The 16,511-nt window shown below is 29.6% G+C and overlaps 1 protein-coding gene across 6 annotated transcripts in view; it reads right to left on the reverse strand.

Annotated features, from left to right (window-relative positions):
* The window catches only part of for (cGMP-dependent protein kinase for), a 601,089-nt gene that overhangs the window by 77,506 nt on the left and 507,072 nt on the right, over positions 1-16,511 (reverse strand). The window lies entirely within an intron of this gene.

Genomic DNA, 16,511 nt, shown 5'->3' on the forward strand with positions numbered 1-16,511 from the left:
ACCGATATTCCGATATTATCGAAGGAAAATTATCGATATTCCGATATTATCGGTTACTCGATATCGATATCAAAATATCGGATATCGGAGACAAAATATCGATATTTCGATAATATCGATATTGATATCCCATCCCTAGCTGAAATCTGATACATTTAAAGATCACGGGACATTTCTAAAGGTTTCTATTCGCCATATGGTTTAAAAATAAACCTATATCATTAAAGGAATAGTATGTTTTGCTGCACAAATATGTTGATTTACAGCATATGTTGCTGTTATCATTGTTTTTGTTGGAATGGACTAAGAAAAAACAAATACGCATGACCGGGGAGGAGGGGGAGAAGGCAAATCACTATTTTCAATGAAATAATATTAAGGTATAAAACCAGTATCAAGTTAAATAAAAATTTAAATAATATTATTGGATATATAAATATATATTTTATTTTGAATATCATAGATAAAGAAAATAATTTCTTAGAAATGGCTGATGGTCTCAAGATTCTTTAAAAAAACTTTCTGTTCAATTACGTATTTTTATTTTCGAAATAAACTAATCAATATCTTTTTATTTTACGATTAATTGGATAATCTTTATTACATCATCAACAGTCCAACGTTTCACCCGATTCGGCCATCCTCGAAGACAATCTAACAATTAACAGCTTATTATACATACCTTTGTAATAATTTTAACATCATTATTATTAATAATTTTACATACTTTAAATATAAATTTACACCTCACATCCAATTCTATAAACGTTTTTCAGGCTATTCTGCCTAGGTTGATGATGTAATAAAGAGTGATGACACTTAAATGGATACCAATTAATTTATTTAGAAAATAAATACCAGTCTCAAGAAATTGAAAATATTATATATAACGTATTTTTATTAATTTGTCATTTCAATCTGTAATATGGTCATCATCAAAATGTTTTAACATTATTTATTCTTACAGTAAGTCATACATTTTTTAATGTTTCATGGCCCCTCTATCAAAAAAATGAAATATATATCCATTTCTCTTAAATGAAGAATTTTTGTTGAGAAATTAAAATTCTATTACTAAAAATGATATTGTTTATTTTAAAATTTAATGTTTTTCTGTAGAAAGGTGTAGCAAATTAGCATTTTTAGTATTAATTTGATTTATCTACATGAGATGTCACGGTAGTGATTTTTTCTTTTGTAATAAGTTTACAAAATTGGATATATTGCCATTTGATTAATTGCTTCTAATTTTTATTTAAGATTCAGTAGCAGAAAAATCATGTACCTATTTGTAAAAATAAAATTATATCCTTTAGTAGTACAATACATAATATGATTTATCTCATACAAAGAGGCTTGACTGGTTCTTCGCTATATAGAAATAACTATTTTTAATTAGAGTATTTTAATTATTTGACCAGCCAAATAATTATTAAAACTTGATTGAACTATTATAGTTAGCATCACAGACTGAAACTAAAAGTTTCTGCCTCGAATAACGATACCAGTGCACAGAGATAAAAACGACTGTTTCTCGAAATAGATATTTAAGTGTTTCAATAGAGAACATAAATTATTTAGAATAGAGAACTCAAATTAAAATAAAAAACAAATTAAAATTAAAATTACATACACTAGTAGTTGCATAAGCCAAAAAAGGAGAGTATTGCTAATTTTTTTTACTAGTTAGATTTTCATAAAATATTCAATTTGAAACAATACATGATCATAATAAACAAAATCAAAATACACCACACTGATAAGAAAACTTATGAAATGATATTAAAATATATGAAATTTATACGTTAATGATAACATTTGAGGAAAACTTTCATAATATGAAAAACTGATGTCGATTTACGTATTCACTCATCCGGTTTCATGTCAAAATACTTCCTGGTTGACAAACCAGCATGAATCATAACAATAATCTTCTAAGGACTGAATCACTGCATAACTCAGAATAACGGCCAGGAAATATCAATTTACGTATGCATTCGTAACGGGAAAAATGAAATGCGAGGATAATATAAAAATATAATAATAAATATCATAGCCAAGAATTTGAAACAATATATGAATTTATTTTAAATAATAATAAAATGATTATTAAAATATATATTCCGGGTGAGTTTTAAAAAAAAAATTCATTAGAGTATAGTAAAACCTTTCTTAACGGACACCCCTCTTAAAGGACAATTTTTACTAAGTTACCGGCTAACAAGATAAATATTAACTGCATTTGGACTCAAGATAACATGATATGTAAGAATACTATGTAAATGAAATTCACTTTATTTATAAATTATATTTCGTACTAAAAGTAAACCAAGAAGTAGGTTTGTTATTTTATTTAATTCTGAATTTCTGCTTAATTTTATCAGAATTTGGTCCACTTTTTTATTTAAGCACTAAGAGACATCAAGTCATTGTAAGAAACATTAAATATATGTAAAAAAAAAAAATTGTATTCTATAAAAATAGCATTGTTTTTTTCGGACTTAGATATATCGTAGCAAAAGTGATGATGTACGTAATTCTATTATTTCACTCATGTATTCTCTTTATACAAACTTCTCAATAACAGAAACCTCCTTATAACTGACAAAATGATCTTGTCCGAGGGTTTCCGTAATATAAATCAAGGCAGCCGATTAAGGAAATATTGTGTATCTCATATACATGTATAAAATCAATATACTTCCTATGTACATAATTATACTATCATTAGAGATTGTTGATTTAGAAAATATATCTTCCTTTAGAGGCTCAGTATATATTAAAAGAATACGGAAAGTGTTAAGGTTAAAAAACCTAATTTTGTTTAAAACTGTTTTCATTTATAATGAGGTGTAGATAAGAATAATAATAATAATAATCATCTTTATTTATTCCGGGACTGGTCCCTTTTGAATAATTTACAGGCGTCAAAATTAGGCTTTAGGGCAAATTACAAAATAGAGATGAAATCACAAGATCTCATAAAATAAAATAATACAGTGAATTTTAAAATATACAATTAAACAACCATAATTAACAGAATATATAAAATAATGATAAAACAAATAAAATGAAACCACTTGTCATATCGTAAAACATAAGATGATTTCTGGTAGTAAATAAAAAGAAAAAACAATGATAAAAAATCAAATACGATTAAACTTAAAAGTAATAAATGAAAAGATATAATTTCTGCTAGTGTACATATTTAAAATTATAAACGAAGATCTAAGACATAAAATACAGAATATATTTAAAGCTTTTTTGAAACTTTCAATTGTTATTCTTCCGGAATTGGGTGGACAGAAGGTAGTCGAAGATACGAGGTATGAAGATTGGAAGGGTGTTAGAACTACGAATAAAGGAGGGAATAGAATTCCATAGGGAAGAGGAACGGATGAGGAAAGATCTACCAAAGGCTGCGGTTCGATAAGCCGTGATGGGGTATTCCCGGAATGCACTGAGGACTTAAATTGAAGAATATCTGAGATGTACGATGGACGACGGGATTGGATAACTTGATAGAGAAAGGAAGCAAGGAAATATATACGACGGAAGGAGGGGTAAAGCCACTTCAACCCTTCATAAAATCGAGTGACAGAGGCGTCCCTGAGGTCCCCAAAGATGAATCGTACAAAGCAATTATTTAACCGTTTTAATTATTAGATAGTGTGTTTTTTGTTTTTGTTCAGTAAAAAGAACACAAAAAAAAAATGATTTATTCATGCAGACGTTTCGACCCGAGTTTCAGATCTTCATCAGGGAGCTTGTAGCAAAGAAGAAATGTCAACATGAATAAATATTTTTTATTTATGTTCTTTTTACTAACTGTTTTCGAAGTATGGTCTTGAAGTTGGATATTGCCAATCATCGTTTCGTTCAAGTATGGACGCTTAAAACAATTGAATTCAATTAAGTATTGTGAATATATTTTTAAATGATACTAATGTAAAATAAATGGTAAAATAAAATTATTAGGTATTTATTTTTGAAAGGCCTAAAGAACTGAACTTCTATATACTATGTAACATCTGGTTTGTATTGACAAAAGGGAAATGTTGAGGGGTGAGGGAGAATTCTCTTGATTGCCTGTTCAACGGACTCGATTCCCCCTAGCCTACGAATATAACCTTTATCACACATCCCATAAATAACAACATAGACACACGCCTGCGTGTGTTGTATGTGTATATTATATTTTTAAAAAAAATAACTAAAAAATGTCAAAGGCATTTAACATACTACTTAACCTAATTCAAAAAATTCACAATAAATCATTTTACAAATAAATAAGTAAATTAATTGTTATAAATTTGTTTTATAAAATATTTCATTACAAGTATGATTTCTTTTTCAAAATGTTTTCATTACATATCGCTCCTCCGGAATAATGACAAAAATGTAAAATGTTATGATTTTATCGGGTTATCGGACTTAAAAATGTGTTTACTAGATGTTTTTTTAAATCTACATAATTATTTATTTGTTTATTATCTTTATTGGAATTCACAACTGTACATAATTATACATTTAGTAAATTTGATGTATGTTATTATGGAGTGATACAGGTGTGTACAGAAACTACCCAATGGTAGCACTCTAGACATAAGTATAATAAGGAGCTCCATCGCCCTCCATTGGCGAATTTTTTAAGTACGATATGGACTTAATGAAAAAAAATAAGAAAAAACAAGGTTCATCCTAAGGTTCTTCAAGTGAAAAAAACTTAAATTAAATAATCGAAATCCTTAATTTTTTTTTCAATATCTTATATATATAGATTTTTTAAAGAAATAATGCTCTAAGTACTCACCCTTAATATTGCGTTCTAATTTTTATAATAATGTAAAACTCACCTGAAACAGATAAAATAAATTAGAATGATAAATTAATTTTTATAAATACAAATATCGCAAGGTAGTACCATACGAACAAATATTGTAAATTAAAATTTAAATATCGCACACTAAGATCGAAGAATTTTATTAATTAAAAATTTACTTAAATTCTACCGGGCCAGTTTTCAACCTGGGGAGCGACATGAACATATTAGATAAAAAGAAGAATAAATAAATAAAAATTTGGACCGCTAAAACGATGAAGGGTCAGTACTTTTCTAAGGTGGGACTATTTCTTGAACAACGGTTGTACAAGGAGGTAAGTTGTTTATGATCACGCTTAACCGTCAGATTTTTACCCAATCAAGGTTCCACACTTCACTGCGCTGGGTAGACTCCGGAAGGCCTCCAGAATCCAAAGGCAATAAATAATTACTTGCTACAGTATCCAATCTTGGTCTTTGAAGTTGGAAGCATAGCGCATTACTCAGCTCCACAATTAAATAAATAATGATATCTGAATAATAATAATTACTAGATAATATATACACACTGTAAATAAGTTTTCTTAAATGTAACTGTTTACTCGGTCATTGAAAACTGTTACTTCTGAGACCGGGGAGAATCACGGGTCGTGACAGAACTCAAGTCTCGTTACTTTCGGTACTCAGGTGACACAGCACTTCCATCTTGGGCATACCGACGTAAAAACAAAAATAGGATAACTGTTTACTTGTATAAAAAATCGACCATAAAATAAATAACACATTAAAAATTAGGAAATGTTTTCCTCATTCAAAACGGTGATTGCCGAGAATTAATTTTTGATAGAATTATATTGTATACGTAATTGATTAAAAAAAAAAGTACAAAAAACTTTCAATTTCAAAAAGGACTATTATATGCTTTAATAAGTTATTTAGAGCAAAGAATTTTTTTTAATGGGTAAATTAATGTAATACATGCGATTTCGTGATATAATACAACACATATTCTGAGTGAAGGAAAATGGCAGGGCATAGAGATAGAAGATTTTATAAAAATAAATAAAATTTATAACGAAATAAATTTATACGCAAATTTTACAAAAGAAAGTAATCAAAAAGAGAGCGGACGCTACTGCAATGTTTAATTTGTCAGTGGGCCAAAAATACCAAAGGAAGCGTATTAATAAAAACAAAAATTAAACGCAAAAACTACTGACCGTTTATATTTGTTTTGGCACGCTTCAGAAAGATGTTTCTGATATGAACACAATAATTCTAATTTTTAAACACAGGGAATTCATAAGAATTAAAATATAAAATGATCTATATTATTAGAATTTTTTTGTTAGAAATCACATCAATAATTGGCCACGTGTGAGAAGTAAATCCTATGGGTAATAAATAAAATAAACAAATTACAAAACTCTACAGAGCTATGTGTAAACAGTGAAATACCTACAAAAACATGAAGTCCGCAGTCCTACTTTTTTTCTTCATAAGTGGGGGGTGTCCCCTAGCTAGGTTAGGAGTTCCTCAGGCAGAATGTATTTTACTTTAAGATTTATTATTATTTATTTTTATGACATAATGTAATACAATTCAAAAAAGGAGAGGGGGGGATAACGTAGGAATAACAGCGGGTAATAAATGAGTTTATATTTTATTCACTTAATTTAAATTAAATGACAAATATGCTTAGGGATGTAGATAGATTAATTAGGTACAATTTAAAGTTTGATATAAATTAATATATCTAGTTATTTACTCATGGAATTAATGATTTAATTAATTGCTTAATTGAGTTTATAGTGGTAAATAACATTATGTAATAAAAATATATGGAAAAACAATAGAAATAACTTCAACACGACTCAACCTATCGACACGAAACCTCGGATTGGTTTAGAGCTTTATAAACTGCAGTTAAGGGCACACACTGGATATAATTAAACAGATTAGAACTGGAGATATAAAATAGACGTATAAAATTTTTTTCTTCATCTCAAATCAATATTTCGCCCTTATAAGAGTATTAAATCTAAATTTTGTTAATTAGACATTCTATTCAACGCTTGTATTAACAAAGAAATTCGGATGTTATGAACGGTTATAAGAACAATTGTTCACCAGAGGAAAAATAAAATCGTCCAAATAAATCAAAATGTAAAATTTCTTATGATTTGATTTTTCATAAAAAAAAAAAAATTAAACTACATTAATGAATTTCTCATTTTTTTAAAAAATTTTAGTTAATAAAAAAACATTAATTTGTTTTTTCTTATTCTTCAGAAAGAGACACATTAATTTGGCATATACTAACCGTGAAGAAAATGTATACTTTCTGAGCTATGCTCTTAAAATTCTTAATTCTATGAGAATAGTCAGAGTGGCGGTCAATAAACGTATAAAAATAGCAATAGAAAACCATTTATTGTAAACCAACGTTTCGTCCCAGTTTGCAGGGCTTTGTCAGATCTGATAAGAATGAAGTTCTGCTACTAACTGTTTTAACAACCCTCATCTTCGTACAATTAAAATTCTTAAATTTGCTAATAACTTTTTTTGTTTTACCTGAGAAATCGGAATAACCTATAACCTTTCCGGGAAAATCCTGAACATTTAGCAATAAGCACAATGGGATGAACGGAATGGTAGTAAACAAATATTGATTAGATTTTATAGTATACTATTAATGATTCTTATAACTTTTATTTTGTATTTATACAAGCCTTTATAGTAATTTTTCGAAAAAAAATATTAAGGAACATCATAGAAAAAATATCAACTATCAACTTACTACTCAGGCCAATCAAAGTGTAACGTTTACTAGTGGCGAGAGGAATAATACATTAATATATAATTAAATATATTTTATATTGTTCTCCAATCAAAAAGTCTATTCAAGTGTGTTAAAAAATCATACGTGCTAAATAAATATAACAATGTCTTTAGCTCGAATGATATACGGATGAGCGGGTTTCAATTAATATTCCATACCGGACATGTATAGTATTTAAATTGATTTCTGTCACGAGAGTTGCTTTGGTTAATAAATATAGCCAATAGAAATGATTGGCCATTCACGAGCTCATGGATAACTCTTGTTTTATTGAAAACTAATACTTAGGCTGAAAATTACGTAATATAAATATTTAACGGCCCTGTGGCTATATTTAATGGCTTTAGAATCTTACTGAAAAAGTTTTCAAGAAGGATTTGGAAAGGAAATGTTCGGACATTCCACAAAGCCTTTTGAGGAGGAATGCGGCATTTCGTAACGCGATGTGGCACGGACAATAAAAACCACTTCCTCCTTTTAGGTCGGTTTATCAAAAATTGTTAGCGTTTGAATAACACATTGTTGAGTAGTTCCGTTATTTTTGCCTATCAGTTGTTTAGGTCGAAAAATAACGGGTGTAAAATTGGAAAAATATTTTCTCATCTTGCCGTACCTCAGCGAATTCAGTCTTCATTTCTAATGACTCCATATTTATAAATTTTATAACGCATTTTATTAAAACATTAATGGAAATTATATAACTTTTTAAGCGATAGCAAAGGAATTAACGTAAGAACAGATTATACCTAATACAAATAAAAAAATTAAGGAGGCGGTTCTACAACTCGATTGTGACATAAAAATCTCAATTAACCATCATCCGATTTTTAATGTTATTTATTTTTTCAGGTTAATTAATTTTTTTTTAATTAAAATACTTTCACCTCTTCTTAAATTGATTTTTTACGAAATATGATGATACCATAGGAAGGGGTGATTTGTTATCAATTAAGAACATTAATAATTATATCTCTTAAAAATAAATAATTTTTAGAATAATGAATATTATGGACTGTTTTAGTCGGGATTAACAGAGCATAGACATTTTATAGATGATATTAATGTTCTACGGAATATTATTTTATTTTTATGTTTTTGTAGTTTTTTTGACATCCAGATTCAGTGAAGTAAAAAATAATGTTAAAAAACGTCAACACAGCTTTTGACTGTTTTAAAAACTTTAATTGGAACTCCCCAATGCTTCCAACTACACCTCCACAGGGTGTGGGTTGATGAATCAAGAACTAATTATTCTGAAAGAATTTACTCTCAAATAATTCACCCAGAAGAATCATGATTCACTTAATAATTCCCCACATTACGAGAAGTCGGTCGATTCTTTATTCAGGAAAGTCCAAGAATTGAAATTGCTTTGACATCCGACGGTTCATCTATACACCAGATGTGCTGGTTAACTATGCTGGTTAACTAAATGCCATTCGCCAAGTGATGGCAAACATTAAAAATTCACATTTTTGCAGCGTTCAAAATTACCAATTTTTGATTGAATAAAACCTATATAATTTAAAATTATATAAATTAAAAACTTGAAAAAGCACGTCTGCCAACAATCACCCTGTGGACAGCACAGATTAATAGGCGATTCTGAATTCTGGAAAATAAATTTGACAGTGAAAATAAAACTTTTTAAAGCTCATTAAGTAAATAAGGATTAACTAATATGATATATATAAGCACTAACAAAACTAAGGTATTGTTTAATAATTAACTTATAAATATTTTACCATTGCCACTATTTTATATGTTATTTTTGACAGCCACTTGGCTCTCCTTAATTATTTTATAAGCTTTTTGTTTTTCATGAAACGGATTGGGAGAGAAAGGTATTGAGAAGGATATGAAGAGGGGTTACGGAGAATGGGATTCGGAAAAGAAGAAGGAATGAGGAGTTGGACGATGTGGAGGAGGATCTAAGGCGGTTGAATGCATAAAGATGGAGAGAGCAAGAGATCCTGGAGATGGGTTGGCTAAGATGGAGGAGACGCGGGTTCTTGTAGGCAGTGTGGTGCCACAATAATAATAATAATAATAATAAAACCAATTATTTGTTATTGAGTAATTTCATTGGCTGATAATAATAAATTTAAGCACCTAACGAAAGAAATAGCTATATAAAAAAATCACTTTAACTGATAGCTGTTAAACTGTGTTAATTGAAGTTAACAGTTTTACCTACCTCGGCTCTTTTGTTGACTAAACCAATTTGGTCATCTTAATTTCCACAGTTAATCACCTCCAAGTTATGAAGTCAGAGCCGGTGGAACAAAGTATTAATCACCAGCTAGTCTAAATATTTAGCATTTCCGCCGGAAGATGACTTACTTTTCAAGTACAGTCAATGTTGTTAGTCATACTTCAGACAATTTCAATTTTAGCATAAAATACCTACCGTCATCAACTCTGTTTATGTATCTGATGGTTAGATGAATTTGCATTGACATAGGAACTTTGTGTATAACGAAATCATAAGTGAAGAGTCGAAAATTTTCCGTATTACGAAAGTTGGGTTTTAAAAGTGAGCTGTATGTTGTTCAAGAAATGGTTTTCAATAATCAATATGTCACTAACTATTTCATTTCCTTTTTGCGATTGTTAACGCTAATATAGATCGAAAAATCATAAGATCCTTTCTTTATAAGTTCTAATTAAATACCACATTTTCAAATTTTCAAAATATAACAGTAATTATTATTTTAAATTTTTCCGGAAGCCACCCATGTTTGCATTTTTATTTTTTAAAGGTTTTTGCCCTTTTTAGGGGTATTCAAGATGTTCTGTCAAATGTAAAATGTTTATCATGTTAAATGTTAAGTGTAGGATTGTGAACAGCGCAATTTCAAGTCAAGTTACGTGTTAAATGCATAAGAGCTCCTCGCGGATTTTTGAGCAAATTGCTTTATAACCTTTCCTTCCAAAACTTCATGTTATTGTTTACTTCTAAGTTTTGACTAAAGTAATTTATAATAACATGCATAAAGTGAATGAAAAGAGGAAGTTGCGTAAAAGTTTAGCTACTGAGTGTCTTGTTGATCTTGTGACTTGTGAGAAAGAGAATCAAGATGAGCTAATTGACAACTGTATTAAACTATTATTATTGTCATTCGTTGATTTATTATTTTTAAAAAAAAATCCAAAACAATACATTTTTTTAAAAATAATTTTTATTTATCGATAGATATTACAATCTGGCACACAGTTGTGGACAATAAGTAATAGTAATGAATGATCTCATACATATTAAAACAAAATAAAATAAATAAATGAATGAAAAAAATCTAACAAAAAACTTTTTAAAAAAACTTGAAAAACTTCACAAAAAAATCTAAAAAAAAAAAACCTCTCCAAAACAATACTAACACAATCAGAGCACAAAATACGAGAAAGTAACTTAACACTACAACAAATAAAACGGTGACGAGCTCAGCTAACACATCAGCGTGACGTCATTCTCCATTTAACAGACCTAGTAACAGAATCTCAACCATGTTACATGTTATATCGTTTTAACATGGTAAAAGAAGGAAATATTTCTCCATTTAACATAACGTTTTCCATTTAACATGTTAAACTAAAGATCATGAATACCCCTATTATAGGTTAAGAAAGCTTTTACCTACCCTACCTTTTGCAATGTACAACCCTCTACTGACTGTTCTTTCTATCTTCACTCAATTTTATTCTTTATGGAACATTACTTAGTTTATTTCTGTTCTTAGGGGTACTCATTAAATACTGAGTAGTACATTGTAAATAAGATACATTCCCATTTGTAAATAAGAAGTTGCAAGAAATGGAAATTGAAACAACTTTCTGAATAATATTCAATTACAAACAAGAAGGATTCCTGTAATAATGAGTTTATCAGTTTTCATGTTCAGCATTTCACAAGAGGTATCATTGTTAAATATTTATTCCAGTGCAGGGATGCACATTCAGCAACATTCCTTCACACGAGCGGTCTAACATTACTAATATGACTCGGTGCAACTCTTGAAAGAGAAAGTGGGCTTTTTCCAAGTTCTATTTGTATTTAGCAACTTGCGGATAGTCTGGTCACGTAACTAAGAGCTCTCGGTGCTCTAGAAAATGAAAATACTACCCAAGAAAAGTTAGATCTCTGAATATTTGAAGAAATAAAAAATTTATAGGTTATTTCACAATTAGAAAAAAAAATTCAAAATTAGATGACAGATTTAACAAAAAATATTAAAATCAAAACATTTACCATATATTTAAAAAAAATATTCAATAATTTAAAATCATGCATTTTCTCAGTCCTTTGTCACATTATATGTGGTCCCTTTAGACCAGCTTCAAACCCACCTGAAAAAATTGGTTGCATCTAAACCCTTCTAATAAAACTCTATAGGACCTTTAAACATAAATCCATGAAAATATGGTGTAAATGATGGATTTTGTAGGGGTATTTCTGATCTTTAGTTTAACATGTTAAAGCTTGTTATCCTTTTGTTTGTATATATTTTAAGAGTTTTTTATTTTATTTTATTTTTTTTTTTTTTATTTATTTTTTTTTATTTTAGTATGTATGAGATCATTTATCAATATTACCTATTGCCCACAACTGTGTGGCAGATTGTAATATCTATCAATAAATAAATCTATCAATCTTAAAAAAAAAAAAAAAAAAAAAGCTTGTTAAATGGAGAAATATTTCCTTCTTTTACCAAGTCAAAACGACATAACATATAACATAGTTGAGATTCTGTTACAAGGTCTGTTAAATGGAGAATGACGTCACGCAACACACCAGCTGAGCTAGTCACCGTTTTGTTTGTTGTGTTAGGTTACTTGCTCGTAGTTTGTGTTTTGATTGTGTATTATTACTTTTTTGGATGTTTTTAAATTTAATAAAGCAATGGATGGCAATAATAATAATTATGTAATGACAGTCAATTAACGCATTGGATTTTTCTTGGAGGGTATCGCTCATATTATTTATTTAAATGATATTGTAAAGTGAATAAGACCTGAATTGAACCTTGATAAGTAAGAAGACTTTTTGTTTGCGTTTTGTGAGAAAAAATGTGTTGAATAAAAGAGAATAAAGTTATTACGAATATTTGTTTAGTTTTTCCCTTCACCTAGTCATTTCTGACATACGGATCCAAAACGTAACTAGTATATTCTAATCATAGTGGAATGATTGAGTGTGAGTATGAAATGATTTGGTTATATGTTACATCAGCTCATAAGAAATGGTTTTATTAGATAAGTAAAATAACAAGAGGAGAAAGCATTCCATCAAAGAGACAAGGCATATCTCTTGGATCTGGAGCGGGCGTGCCTTACTATCCAATGAGGTCTGGATCAGAGATTACTAAAAGGACATTAGTGGATGAGGTCGACGACCCGACCCATTGCTGGCTCCCCACTGCACAGCACTGACTCAGTGGATCAGTGTTTAGCATTGCCGACGCGTCCTGCCTCCTAGATCTGGGTCAATAACTGCCAGTGCCATTTGAATAAGACATGGCCGCCTGAAAGAGGTTATACTAACATAAGTCTTGTTGCGGAGTACTCATGAAATTACAAAGAGTATTTATAATTAAACATATTATTAAAAAAAATATTGTTTACTTAAAAGATACATTCGTTTTGTATTAAACAATTCTCTTTTTTTTATAAATAATATAAGGAAATGCACAATTTAAATAAATTCACATTTCAAGTTTTCTTGAAGAATCGAGTCACCTACAAGGATTGAATCATTGGGAATCGGTTTAGTCAGAAAAATCGACCTTCCCATCTCTACTAGTAAGACTTTACAAGTTGAGTTACTTGCATTTTTGCAAGGGCGACAGTGACAGATAATTGGAAGAGGAGACATTGAATAGAGCGAAGGTAATGAGATGGCAGGAGCTGAACAAGAGTGATACAGTATTGTGATCCAGCCTCATCATCAGCTGACAATGGCTCTTTGTTGTTGGCCCGTCTTGTGGTCACGATCGTCTCTGGAGAAGGTCTTCAGGCTCCTTCCAGTTCCTTAACTACTTCCTACTCCGGCTCCTGGAACAGTCGTTAGCGCTAACCTCTGCACCGTTATGGAAGAATTGGCCACTGGCAGAATTCTTTGAGGTGTCTAAGGTGTGGTAGGGGCTAATGCCACGGCCGAATGAACTAACTCGATGCACTGATGAAGAAGATCAACGAGGAAGAGATTCGTGAAAAACGACATTATAAAATGTCATTAATATTACAGTCATTAATAGATATGACGACAATTGTAAAACCATTCTTCTCTGCAAATCTATTAAATTAAAAATTAGTAACAACAAAGTCTCCACATGTAGAGTACTGGAGTACTTGAAATAAGAGAAGTCTTAAAAACCGCATAAAGGCCTAATCATGCAACTGTCGCAATTACCGCCATAGTAGCATTTACTGTCGAGGTAAATCAATGACGTTATAGTTGAACATACATGCAATGGCTGAGAAGCTACTGTCACAACTGTTTACGCCTGACGTTAACTATCGCACCTTATACACCTTATAAACAGTAATGGTGTTGGACGGTAGATGTAATGATTAATTCTCCAATTAGCCGTAACCAGTTTTAGATTAGGTTTAATATAACTATGTGTACAGGACACTTCCACATATCTCATATTTGTGATAGTACTATGATGACAGAAAAATGTTATCGTTTAAACGTAAAGGAAATATATTATGGCGATATAGCTACCGAACCTAGGGTGAGTGCACCAGTTATGACAGGTCAACCTGAGGATACGTTAGGAACTTTGGATTGCCTCAGTTATAGACGGCCATGTCATAGGAATGGAAGAACATAGGGAACCCCTAAAGACGATGGAGTACATATCAGATGACAGAGGACGACCAAGGATGTCCTACCTGGAGAATGTAGACAGGCTTTGCAAAGCAAGAGAGAAGGATCTTCGTCAGGCTAGGAACCTAGCTGCTAATAGAGAATGTAGAAACCCGTGGCTGAACAACTCCCTACTCTGATTGGGCACTATGGGGAAAAGCAGAAGAAGAAGAAGGACTTACTCTACTAATTTTTTATCCATATCATTTAATTAGAACATGTATATGTATATGATAGTAATAATAATTACATATATATTTATTATTATATAAGTTGTAACAATGGAAGTGGTTTTAATGATTTAGGAGGATATGGTTGTGACTTTTAAAATAAAATTAAAACTTCTATATATGCTTCTGCTATAGATTATAAAGAAAAGTTCCCTTATAAACTTAATTAATCGTTCACTTTTAGTACTAGATCAGTTTTTTGGTTCAATGAACATTTTATGAAAACCATTCGCTAAGAACCCAACAGACCTACCTTTCGATAAACAAACACAAACATCGTTAAAAATTCTGCTTGAGGAACTGAAGACGGAAGCTTTTAGATAATTCTCTATTCCGTGAGCGGGCTCGGAACCGTTACCTCTCAGAGTCGTAGCCCTAAAAGGTGACGGTCGTACGGACCATGTCTTCCCAACATTGAACCAAGGCTGTCTATTCCTTAGCAACACGGTGTATTGTCAAAGGAGAGAATATTAAACATCAAAGTAATCGCAATATTTATAAACCTACTGAACAGGGATGGGCTACACGAGGCAAAACATAAACAAATTACTTTTACAGCTTATAGGTTAATTAAAAAAATATATAAAAAAATACTGTTTCCTTATTTTTTATGGGTTAAGCAAACCGTATAAATTCAGCTTAAGCCACCTATGCTGCTGGTCAAATATTTATTATATTCTGGTCAAATTAATATTATGAAACATCAACAATACAAAAGTATAACAAAAAAAAAAAAAATCGAACAATTTTAAAGGAAAATATTAAAAATTAAAATTAACCTTTAAATTCTGAAGCGGAATTTGAGAAACAACTAGTGAGTTAGAGTATAACGGACTCCTCATTTATTCAATTTAAAATCAACCACAGTCCTAGATCTAGTAATACGTCATATTTTAAGGGACTTACAAATAGGTTTAAGTTTCCTTACAAATAGGTTTTTATAGAAACAATACTTATTAACATAAGTCGATGAAGATATTATATGAACTTTTTAATTAATATTTCTATATGATGTAAATATTTTACAATCGAACTGAATAGAAAAAAACTGGTGGGAAAAAAATCAGCTTGATAAAAACTTTTTAATTATTATTTCCATATGATGTAAATAATTTAGAATCGAACAGAACTGGAATACTTATACTGGAAATTCGTAAGTATCATCTCAACATAGTTTTTAGACAAAAGAACTGGAAATCCTAAACTTATGAGCCTTTGAATAATAAAAAAAAAAATAAGAAATTTTAAATTATAATAAAAAAAAAAATTAAAATAAAATAAAAAATGTATTGTTTATTGTGACAATGGATAGAGAAAAGTTTTAGATATTTTGATTTATTACCCATATGTAATTTTTAAATTCGTTATATAAGCATATTTATACCTAAATTTATTTAAACCTTTTTTGTGCAATAAATTATTAAATACTTGAAAAATAATACTTTAATCATAAATTTTCTAATGCATATTTAAACTAATTATAACTTGAAAAAATCGAAAAACCAAATGTAAGTCAAGAAAAAAAAATCTTAAAAAACGATGCTAAAGTATGGAATTTTTTAAACACTATAAATAACAACACTCATGTAAAAAAAAAAAAAATTTATTAGGCTTTAAATATATGTATGTTTTTAATTATAAAACACGATTCTTGGGTTTTCCTTGGATTCATATTGAAAGGTTATACAAAATACAAATAAATGAGTAAAAAAACAAAAATAAGAAAATATTAAAAAGATCTAATATTAT

The sequence above is a fragment of the Halyomorpha halys genome, unplaced genomic scaffold, assembly GCF_000696795.3.
Source record: "Halyomorpha halys isolate HHAL.00 unplaced genomic scaffold, Hhal_1.1 Scaffold352.1, whole genome shotgun sequence".
In the NCBI taxonomy this organism is placed as follows: Eukaryota; Metazoa; Arthropoda; class Insecta; order Hemiptera; family Pentatomidae; genus Halyomorpha; species Halyomorpha halys.